The 12151-nt window shown below is 38.9% G+C and overlaps 1 long non-coding RNA gene across 13 annotated transcripts; it reads right to left on the bottom strand.

The window, feature by feature from the left end:
• Nucleotides 1–1093: 1093 nt before the first annotated feature.
• LOC309693820 lies at nucleotides 1094–11354 on the bottom strand. 13 transcript variants are annotated; one of them, XR_014272709.1, is made up of 10 exons: nucleotides 9593–11354; nucleotides 8770–8926; nucleotides 8409–8517; nucleotides 8184–8303; nucleotides 7880–8041; nucleotides 3892–4005; nucleotides 3390–3489; nucleotides 3008–3165; nucleotides 2523–2580; nucleotides 1094–1569 (listed from the first exon to the last, which is right to left on the bottom strand). It is a non-coding gene; the product is annotated as an uncharacterized lncRNA (long non-coding RNA). The 13 variants fall into 13 exon arrangements; XR_014272711.1 differs by lacking the exon at nucleotides 3390–3489 and adding an exon at nucleotides 9197–9277 and having other exon boundaries at nucleotides 1100–1569; nucleotides 8770–8931; nucleotides 9593–11353; XR_014272719.1 differs by lacking the exon at nucleotides 3390–3489 and having other exon boundaries at nucleotides 1109–1569; nucleotides 9593–9753; nucleotides 10971–11352.
• Nucleotides 11355–12151: the final 797 nt, after the last annotated feature.

Here is a 12151-nt window from a genome sequence, read left to right as displayed (position 1 = left end):
ATTTTAAAATCTTAGCTCAAACGGCTGCAAAACCTGTTCTGTTTGCCCAGCACGGGGATATTGAGTTCTATAAGATAAAGCCATAAACATGTTTGTCTGAGTCTTCTATCAAAAGTTACAGCGATTTATATGAAGTTGTTCAAAAACGTTTTATTTCGCCAAGACAATGCGTTTCTCACTGTTACATGCATTTGAATGGGAAACTCGCCTGAAACAAAGTATAGGTTTTCATTATGTGAATAATTTTAAAATCTTAGCTCAAACGGCTGCAAAACCTGTTTGCCCAGCACGGGGACATTGAGTTCTATAAGATAAAGTCATGAATACGTATATCTGAATCTTCTATCAAAAGTTACAGCTATTTATATGAAGTTGTACAAAAACGCTTTTCAAGACAGTGGGTTTTAGAGTCTTCATCATTAAATCTCTGGTTGCTTCATTTTTTCTATCCTATATCAGATATTTTAAAGGTTAGCTTAGGTAAAGTTCCATTCTCATGGTGAGGCAAAGTGCTTTATGTGTGTGTGTGCGTGTCATGAACGGCTATAAAAGGCCTATAATTAAAGAACAAAGTGGGGTTTGAGTTCGAGTTGCGGCAGACTGTCACTACTTGTAAATGGAACGCAGCCTTCCTACTGCGGACAGCTAATAACAGGAATCGGACGCGGTCCAGCCAAGTCCACAGCAACCACCATAGCAACCGCCTAGCATGACCTTAAAAACATATTCTGTCTTCATAACTATCAAAATCGTGAAATGATTTGCAAAGTGTGAAAGTGTTACAGCTGCAGAGAGCTATGGCGGTATCTATGGAAGCTGTTTACATAGCTAATAATATACGATGTAACCATGGAGACAGTCAGTCACTTGAGCTAGCGGTGCATGTTTACTACAGTGAATAAGGTGATTGAGTGCACAGCGTCCACACTCTGCAGGGGGTAAAGACATTACTTCAATATTGTTTTATATTGATATATATTAGCCTTCTGTTGACCATCACCTCAGGTTCACCATTACAGTTTCAGATTACAGATGCACACTGTCTAAACACATTCAAAAACTCATGTCTCAGAAATAAGCACAGCTGTTCATGTTTGTCATTAGAGTTTTATTTGTAAGAAAATTATGAACTTCATATTGTGCATTAAATAAAAGAACATTTCACAACTCTGAGTCAACAGAAACAGGTAACAGAAATGTCTCTAATGTGTACAGTGTAGTGTAAGCATTAAAAGATCATAAAGGAAAAACTAACATTTATGTGAAACTAATTGTAATAAAAAATGAGCAGGTGCTTTATAGATTTAAAAGAAAGAATCTGAAAACAACACTTTTTTGGTCTAAGTGATCAAAGTAGAAAACAGAACTGATGTTCAAGAACAAACCGTAGCTGCACTAATATTACACATCTCGATCGTTGTACTGAACAGACATGTTGCTTTTAAAACCACATGCAGTGTGTGACCATGACTGTTCACTGAGACCATGAACGCCACTTCGCTGAAGCATTCTTCTTCTTCTTCTTGCCATTAAATTGGAAGCAGAAGCAGCACGAGCTGATTTGATCTACTGAAAGGAAAAAGCAGAACATCTGAGTTGAAACCAGTCAGCTGAAATCATTAAGACAGGAACAAATTCAATGCAGTGTCTCAAGTGGCTTAGCCTGTTACAACTGTTGATACAAGCTAAATACGGTTAACACACAGTGTCAGGGAGCTCCAGTGTGGGAACTAGTGGCTTTAGGTTTGTAGTCATTTAACTTTCATCCATTCATTCATTTAATTCAGGAGGAAGAAATGCCAGGTTGGTGCAGGCTGGTTACATGCATTTGGTCCCATGCTGTCTTTAATTAAATGACTTGGTTCATTTTATGGCTGGGCTGTATGTGGGGTTATATCATGTTATTTGGGCAGGAGTACCTGCCCCCTGTTAGACTTAGAAAGTTTCTCCATAAGTAGAGTTTCTAACTCTTCTAGCACATCTGTGGCTGACAGCTTTTTGGTGGCTCTTTTTACCCCACACTGGTTGTGAGTGTGTAAATAGCCCCACTAGTTATTTTGGGTTGCAGTTAACTAGGGAGGAAGGGGTGGGTATGCCATGATTAGGTGAATAACAATTATATGTGATACATAAATTTCACAATGCATGCATATATCTCTATCAATTAAACCTGGCCTGAGGGCTGCCATTTTTTACATTCAGTTATTTCTCTTAGAAATGTTGGAACTAAATAATGAATGTGTTACAGTTAAAGTGAAACACTGGTCAGTGTAAATGGCTCATTGGGACACAGAAACCTTTAAATTAAACCTGATATCTAGTGTCAAACAATATCAAAGCTGTAAAAGATGTTTACATTCAGAATTTATAAAACTATGATTGTAAATAAATTCAAACAAGTGAGCTTTTCTCTTTGTGCTGAATATCAACACTGTGGTTTCTTAGACTGTAAGCTTTACTTTAGTGCAACCAGTTGCAGAAGCTGCCACTCCAAATGTCTTTTGATAACAAGAAAAAAATACCTTTTCAGTACACGGCCTGAAGTTCTTCTCCGAAATCTTCTGCAATCGGCTTTGTCTGCTGGTTTGAAGACAATAAACCATAAAAAAGATGATTTAGTCACTTTGTCTGTGTCATGCAGCTCGAATGTGTCGTGTAACGATGTTGAATAGCCGTCGTTATCCCTCTGCTGCATCAGTAGGATTGTACTGTACAGCATCTCATTGATATGTGAGGAATGCTAATGTAACACGATAACAGACTTACATCATTAAAATATAAAGTGCAGGAGATATTTAGATATTTTTTATATTTATATTACATTTTATAGCTGACGGATTTTACTAAATAGATAGAATTTACTAAATAGCTGGATGAACATGAAAAATATGTTTATAATAACAAATGACCATGAGAGCCAGTAGAATTAATTCAGCTGGACACTCAAAAGACGTCCTTAAATGCTCTTTAAGTGGCAGAACAGATGAACAAACAGTTAATCGCTTACTTGAGATGAAATCTGCTCAGCTACTTTGAAAACAGCTTCTAACTGGTTCCTCCTTTAACAGGATGACTGCTCAGGGGTAAGGCCATCATGCAATCCAGCAACCTTTATGGTTCTGCTTTGATTCACCAGGAACTATTAGGGAAACCTTCCAGCGCCTCCTGTGAAAGACACAGGCATAAACACACAAACATTTATTAACATGTTCCACAGTGTTCCAGTTTGATTTTCTTATCCTGTGGACAACAACGTACATGGATGCAGGTTTATTGTTAACTTTTGTAAGGTTTATTTAATGAACATATCCAGCTGCAGCTCCACTGTGATCCTGAACTGGATAAGCACTTAAGAAAATGTGTCAATAAATGGACAAACATCAACTTACTATATTTATCCAAACAGACGGGACCAATAATGCTTCGCTGAGTTAGAGACTTTAACAGACTCTTCTATGTAAGAATGTCTCGTGCTGATATACCTGCAAACTTGACAACAAAGGTTTTTCAGACTACATGTAGCTGTCCTCTATGTCAGCTAACACATTTACATTTATGTCACACTTATTTCTGCTTTCCCATTTTATAATTATTACTTACATTTTGATTAGATACCTTGAGTTTGTAAATGATCAGATTACATAATTGGAATACAATGTATCCAATTCAGGGTTGCGGGAGGATGAAGCCTATCCCAGCTGATACAGGACAAAGACAGGCTGCCAGTTTATTGCAGGGCTAATACAATATGTGTAACAGAAAATCCACTTAAATGTTTGATATTTCTTATAATAATCATAATTATGACTATTATTTAAAGGTTTCTTCATAAATACATTTTGATTTTTTATAACCCCTAAAATATAAACCTGAGCTGTTTCAGATTCTGACCTCTGACCTCAGTGACCTGGCTGTGTCCTCACTGCAGCTCCCTCTTGGAAGTACGTCTGCTTCTTGTCTTCCCCCAGTGTTGACCGCCTGATATCAAGATATCACGTACTGTAACTGAGGAACAAAAAAGGACAAACACTTGCCTTCATTTAAAAGTACATTCATACAGAGATAATCTATGGAAACACACTAGTTCACAGTTTGGGAGGAACCAGTTCCTGTGAAACATTTCTGTATATGAACATCATGTGGAGAATGAATGAAATGAGTTCTTCAGGTGACTCAGCAGTCCCACACTGACAAATGAAATCTAGTTAAACTATTAAGCATATTTGCTCTTCTGAAATCTGTGTTAAACAACAACAAACATAAATTAGTAACAAAAACTACAGCTGAGTATAGGCTTTACAAACCACCAGCAGCCATAATGCTAAATTTTAATCTTCAAATGTTTCTGAGCTGTCTTCAACCTGCTTTTAGCACATTAAAGTCTCAATAAATAAAGTCAATGCAGACTCAATCCTAAATGTTCAGCACACAGAGACACAGAGGTACTGTTTAAAGTTTAGTGTTAACTTGAGTCACTGATCATTCACAGTATTACAGAGTCTGGCAGTCTTTGCATGATGTCCACGTCACTGTAAGTTTCTAGCTGACTCTCAGGTGTGCCAGCAGGAAAGAGTAATAATAACCTGCATCCTGAGGTTTGTCATGCAGGATTAAAGGAGCCAAGCTTTGTTCACACAGCTAGGATTGTATTTTACACTGACCGTGGGTCAGTATCAACTTCAAGAAGACAGCTGTAACTGTTGATAGAAGAATCACACACACATATTTATGGCTTTGCCTTATAGAATTCAGCATCTCAGTGCTCAGGAAATAGGTTTTGCAGCTGTTTGAGCTAAGATTTTCAAGTTATTCACAAATTAAAACCTATACTTTGTGTCGGGCAAGAACTAAATTCAAATGCATGTAACAGTGAGAAACGCACTGTCTTGGCGAAGTAAAGCGTTTCTCATCAACTTCATAGAGCTTGCTGTAACTTTTGATAGAAGACTCAGACAAACATATTCATGGCTTTATCTTATAGACTTCAATATCCCCCCAATGTGTGTGTGAGTCTTCTCTCAAAATTTACAGCTGTCTTTATGAAGTTTATGGAAAAACGCTTTATTTCACCACGTTAGTGCGTTTCTCGCTATTACATGCATTTGAATGGAGTTCTCGCCCGACACAAAGTATAGGTTTTCAATTTGTGAATAACTTGAAAATCTTAGCTCAAACAGCTGCAAAACCTATTTCCTCAGCACGGAGATGCTGAATTCTATAAGGCAAAGCCATAAATATGTGTGTGTGTGAGTCCTCTATCAAAAGTTACAGCTGTCTTCATGAAGTTGATACTGACCCAGGGTCAGTGTAAAATACAAGTTATTCACATAATGAAAACTTATACTTTGTTTCGTGCAAGAACTCCATTCAAATGCATGTAATAGTCAGAAACGCACTGTCTCGGCGAAATGAAGCCTTTTTGTACAACTTCATGAAGTTAGCTGTAACTTTTGATAAAAGGCTCAAAGCAGAGGGATAACGACGGCTATTCAACATCGTTACACGACACATTCGAGCTGCATGACGCAGACAAAGTGACTAAATCATCTTTTTTATGGTTTATTGTCTTCAAACCAGCAGACAAAGCCGATTGCAGAAGATGTCGGAGAAGAACTTCAGGCCGTGTACTGAAAAGGTATTTTTTTCTTGTTATCAAAAGACATTTGGAGTGGCAGCTTCTGCAACTGGTTGCACTAAAGTAAAGCTTACAGTCTAAGAAACCACAGTGTTGATATTCAGCACAAAGAGAAAAGCTCACTTGTTTGAATTTATTTACAATCATAGTTTTATAAATTCTGAATGTAAACATCTTTTACAGCTTTGATATTGTTTGACACTAGATATCAGGTTTAATTTAAAGGTTTCTGTGTCCCAATGAGCCATTTACACTGACCAGTGTTTCACTTTAGCTGTAACACATTCATTATTTAGTTCCAACATTTCTAAGAGAAATAACTGAATGTAAAAAATGGCAGCCCTCAGGCCAGGTTTAATTGATAGAGATATATGCATGCATTGTGAAATTTATGTATCACATATAATTGTTATTCACCTAATCATGGCATACCCACCCCTTCCTCCCTAGTTAACTGCAACCCAAAATAACTAGTGGGGCTATTTACACACTCACAACCAGTGTGGGGTAAAAAGAGCCACCAAAAAGCTGTCAGCCACAGATGTGCTAGAAGAGTTAGAAACTCTACTTATGGAGAAACTTTCTAAGTCTAACAGGGGACAGGTACTCCTGCCCAAATAACATGATATAACCCCACATACAGCCCAGCCATAAAATGAACCAAGTCATTTAATTAAAGACAGCATGGGACCAAATGCATGTAACCAGCCTGCACCAACCTGGCATTTCTTCCTCCTGAATTAAATGAATGAATGGATGAAAGTTAAATGACTACAAACCTAAAGCCACTAGTTCCCACACTGGAGCTCCCTGACACTGTGTGTTAACCGTATTTAGCTTGTATCAACAGTTGTAACAGGCTAAGCCACTTGAGACACTGCATTGAATTTGTTCCTGTCTTAATGATTTCAGCTGACTGGTTTCAACTCAGATGTTCTGCTTTTTCCTTTCAGTAGATCAAATCAGCTCGTGCTGCTTCTGCTTCCAATTTAATGGCAAGAAGAAGAAGAAGAATGCTTCAGCGAAGTGGCGTTCATGGTCTCAGTGAACAGTCATGGTCACACACTGCATGTGGTTTTAAAAGCAACATGTCTGTTCACCACAACAATGGAGATGTGTAATATTAGTGCAGCTACGGTTTGTTCTTGAACATCAGTTCTGTTTTCTACTTTGATCACTTAGACCAAAAAAGTGTTGTTTTCAGATTCTTTCTTTTAAATCTATAAAGCACCTGCTCATTTTTTATTACAATTAGTTTCACATAAATGTTAGTTTTTCCTTTATGATCTTTTAATGCTTACACTACACTGTACACATTAGAGACATTTCTGTTACCTGTTTCTGTTGACTCAGAGTTGTGAAATGTTCTTTTATTTAATGCACAATATGAAGTTCATAATTTTCTTACAAATAAAACTCTAATGACAAACATGAACAGCTGTGCTTATTTCTGAGACATGAGTTTTTGAATGTGTTTAGACAGTGTGCATCTGTAATCTGAAACTGTAATGGTGAACCTGAGGTGATGGTCAACAGAAGGCTAATATATATCAATATAAAACAATATTGAAGTAATGTCTTTACCCCCTGCAGAGTGTGGACGCTGTGCACTCAATCACCTTATTCACTGTAGTAAACATGCACCGCTAGCTCAAGTGACTGACTGTCTCCATGGTTACATCGTATATTATTAGCTATGTAAACAGCTTCCATAGATACCGCCATAGCTCTCTGCAGCTGTAACACTTTCACACTTTGCAAATCATTTCACGATTTTGATAGTTATGAAGACAGAATATGTTTTTAAGGTCATGCTAGGCGGTTGCTATGGTGGTTGCTGTGGACTTGGCTGGACCGCGTCCGATTCCTGTTATTAGCTGTCCGCCGTAGGAAGGCTGCGTTCCATTTACAAGTAGTGACAGTCTGCCGCAACTCGAACTCAAACCCCACTTTGTTCTTTAATTATAGGCCTTTTATAGCCGTTCATGACACGCACACACACACATAAAGCACTTTGCCTCACCATGAGAATGGAACTTTACCTAAGCTAACCTTTAAAATATCTGATATAGGATAGAAAAAATGAAGCAACCAGATGAAGATGAAGACTCTGGGTTCTGTAGTGACCTGAATGACTCTTTGCATACAATTTATTGAAGAGGACTTTAGAATGCACTTTACATTTAGACTGTTGCTGTTTAATTTTTTACATTGTTGCGGTGTTATGTCATGAATAAAGTTCACCTGCTGGGGGTTTGATGGATCAGATCATCATAATCAATGGGTCCTGAGGTGGGCGGGACTGCCTCTGGTGATGTCACCATGAAGGAACAGCATCTGGCACGTGTTGCTGAAACATCCCAGTACACTGGTGTAGTTTCCTCTCCAGCTGTTTGACATTTGACACTTCAACATTAAGGGGAAGAAGAAGAAACAGTGTTAGGTCAGGTGACCACATGGTTTCTAAAGTAACTGACAGGAAGTAACCAGGCCGTTAGAAATGGATGGCATGTGTTTAGAGTTACTGGAGTTGGGTAACTCTACTTACCAAAAGCAGAAGCACACAGATGAAGGATCAGATGCTGAATGTTGCAGGAACATGCTCGTGCGGTGGTCATTCAGTGCTGCTCCGGCAGGTTAGACAGTCCAAGACTGATATACTGCCCATCTGAGAGTTTGAAAACACACATGCAAAGATTTATTTTGTATTACAGTCAAAGTTGGATGTTCATTTTTGTCCTTTAAAAATGTTTGTGTATTTGAAAGCGCTAACATTTAAGGATGACTTGGATCGTCTCCTTTAAAGGGGAGACAAGTGTATCCACTGATCCACGTCACTTTACCTGGATGATGACTCCTCTCCCCCTCACTCAGAAACGCTCCTAATATAACCAAGCAAATAAATAATATTGAAGATTTACTTACATCATTACAAAAACAGGAAAAACATCTCCCTTTGATTCTATTTCTCCATTCCTGCTGAACATCAGGCAACAAATATCTCAATAAATCACAGTAAAATGTAAAGCACATGTTTTCTCTGCTTTGTCTAACCTCTGCAGAGCCTCTGTCAAGAAAAACATATCTGTAAGCATAAAACAAATATACATTTCATAACACGTCACTGGACAAACCTCGGTCAGTTGATTTCCTCTGTGCAGTGCAGACGAACATCAGTCAGCAAGTCAAGGTGGTGAGATGGACTGGTGTCCTTTGTGACTCTGCTGGTTCTTCTGAGGAAATACCACCGTCTCTCCACACCGTCACCATCTGTGAGCACAAACTGCTGCTCTGCCCTGCCAGCATGTAGGAAATCACATATCACACACACAGGGGTGAAGAAACATTAGAACTCAACTTTGGATACTTTAGATCTAAACAGATCAAAGTAGCTCTTAGCTTCAACAATCAGTGAACAGACAAACAATGATACCATACTGATTCTGTATGAATACAATATGGTATTTTCAATACAGGTGTCAAATTAATTTACTAAAACTAATACAGATATATGTGTTTTTTTTTTGATAAATTCGTTTGCTAAATTTAAATGTTGTATACCTATGTGGTGTGTGACTTTTGTTGCTATGATGCCAGGTCTCTCTTGGAAATGAGATTTTTAATCTCAATGAGATTTTTTACCTGGATAAATAAAGGATTAATAAAAAATTATAAGAATATATATTTTTTCATTTAACAATTGCAACTGAAAGAAATTAAATATTGAACAAAAATATATTGTCACATTTTGAGCATGCTCAGCATGCTGACAGACTTGAAGTTGCTACAGATTTTAAGAAGTGATAATTATAGGGAAAAAACTTCTCTTTTTCATCCGTTTAATCAAACATTTGATGCCTTAGATGTCTCAGTCCTATAGCATTCTGCAACTACAACTAAGCTGAAGCTTGGATTTGGCTGCAGGTGCCCTGTACATCCTTCTCAACATGTGGGTACCATTTAATCACACTTCTTCCTGAGCTTTGCTTCGTCACAAGACCAAAGGTGGCATCCCGTGTCACGGTCATATCATCATCCAGAAGAAACATTTGAAGAAACATCATGGAGAAGAAACATTTACGCGCCTCCCGGTTTTGTTTTCTGATCCTGCAAAAAGACTGAGGACAACAAAGCCCAGAGAACACGAGATACACAACATCCAACATTCAGACTCAACAGCCTCCATAAATGAAGAGCACCAGGTTGGTTCAGTTATAGTAGATGTCATGGAATTTTTTTAATAAAGTCTGCAACACAGAAAGAGCTGTGATCATGCTATTTATTACTGTGCACAGGAGAGCAAACACACATCAAACATCACAGTTCAGTCATGTCAGCTCTGCCACTTCACGTGTCTCGCTATGAAACCTAACGGATCAATGGTTATGCTGTTTTGTGCCCTTGACGTTATCAGCACCTGTAAAGGGAGTTGTTTTCTCAAACTGCTGAAGTAAGTTCATCTAGTTTTAGAAACTTTCATTGAACAGTCTATAACAGTGTCACAACTAAGCATATGCATAAGCACTTAAATGCTTTAAATGAGAATAACATAAAATTTCTATTACAGGAGCTAGAGCCTGTCCCAGTAGTCATAGGTAGAGCACACCTGGACAGGTCACCAGTCTGTCAGAGGACTAACACAGATGCAGCCTGACTCAATCCTAAATGTTCAGCACACAGAGACACAGAGGTACCGTTTAAAGTTTAGTGTTAACTTGAGTCACTGATCATTTGCAGTATTACAGAGTCTGGCAGTCTTTGCATGATGTCCACGTCACTGTAAGTTTCTAGCTGACTCTCAGGTGTGACAGGTGTGCCAGCAGGAAAGAGTAATAATAGCCTGCATCCTGAGGTTTTTCATGCAGGATTAAAGGAGCCAGGCTTTGTTCACACAGCTAGGATTGTATTTTACACTGACCCTGGGTCAGTATAAGTATCATACAGTTTAAACGAAGCACTGAAACTTGCACATATTTATTACAGATGCACTGAAGCTAATCGAGATATTTGCTGTCAGTCTGTGGCTGCGATTAAACACTTTACTGGAAACTTTATTAACTAGTAACTTCGTCAGTCATGACAGAAGCTAATATTTCTGTGCTAACATCGTTTAAACAGCAACAGCTTTACTCCAATATAAGCTAACGTTTACACCGTAACTTTAAGCTAGCACCATAAAGACGGTAAAACACGTAATAACATCTACAAATGCATCTTAAAGCTGTTATATTAGCACTCGGTGTATTACTAACATAACCACATTAACATTATTGACACTCGCTGGTCTGACTTTTAATAGTCATTCTATAAATGCTGTCCGTTTAAACGGTCTTACCTGTACACACTGCTGTATCCACCGGATTGCAGCCAGAGTGGATTCTGGAGTCATCCCACGCTCCTGTTAGTGATCCTCCATCTGGATGGATGATAACAACCTTCTGAACAATCTAGCAGGAGATGGTCCATATCTAGGGGATATGGACTGATAACAGCCGAAGCGGGTGAATAAAGTCACCCAGTCGCTAGCTGTGCGATTACCCAGCATACACCAGCACAATATTAGGCACAGCACCACCATAGACATTTTCAGTGGTTTTGAATGCAGGACATGGTTATCTTACCTTGTAAAATGCATGACAATAAAACAGCTAACCACCATAAAATGGTATTATGTGTGTGTGTGTGTGTGTGTGTGTGTGTGTGAGAGAGAGAGAGAGAGAGAGAGAGAGAGAGAGAAAAGAGAGAGAGATCAAAGGCGTGCGCTTATGTTTTTTCTTGATCAAAAGTGTGCCTCCTCTCTCTTATTGGATGTATGGTATAGCATGTTTATTCAGGTGCACCTTTGAAGTCTATGAGAATACTTTGCAGCCTGGTCTGAGTGGTCATTTCTGCACAGACACAATGAAGCGTGCACTCAGTTTAGAGGAGGCTGTTGCTGCAGTTTTGCACTCTCCACAAGCAGTGGAGATACTTCTGACAGCGAAGAAGAATTTTTGCCAGGCACCGAGGAGCTTTGCAGCTCATGTGCGGAGGAGGAGAAGGAGAAGGAGGAAGAAGAGCAGGAGGAAGAGACAAGACTGGAGGATGGCCAGTAGAGATCTAAAAATGGAGAAATCATGTGGCAACCCACACACGAAGAGGTCCTGCCATTTTTTCCTCCCCCCATTTTAACCCCAGGACCAACCCATTATGCAATTCGTATAGGATCAGCAGCCCTGTGAGCACTTTCCATCTTTTTTTTGCAGAGGACATTATGCAGTTAATCCTGCATTTCACCAACCTGCAGGGGCAACAGGTCAGTAAAAGACTGGAAGGACATAGATGAGGAGTTGCAGGCTTACATGGGGCTTGTGATGCTGGCTGGCCTGTACAGGTCTCAACATGAAACGACAACAAGCCTGTGAAATGGGGAGACAGGGCTCTTCTGTTTCATGCTACCATGTCAAAAAAAAAAAAAAGATTTGAGCAAAGAAAAAAGGTTGTCTTATTGAGCACCAGGCACCGTGAGCTACAAGT

The sequence above is a fragment of the Aulonocara stuartgranti genome (assembly GCF_965226115.1).
Source record: "Aulonocara stuartgranti genome assembly, chromosome: 18".
Lineage (NCBI taxonomy): Eukaryota > Metazoa > Chordata > Actinopteri > Cichliformes > Cichlidae > Aulonocara > Aulonocara stuartgranti.
Note: the sequence above shows the minus strand (reverse complement) of the source record. Positions and strands in the feature narration are given on the sequence as shown.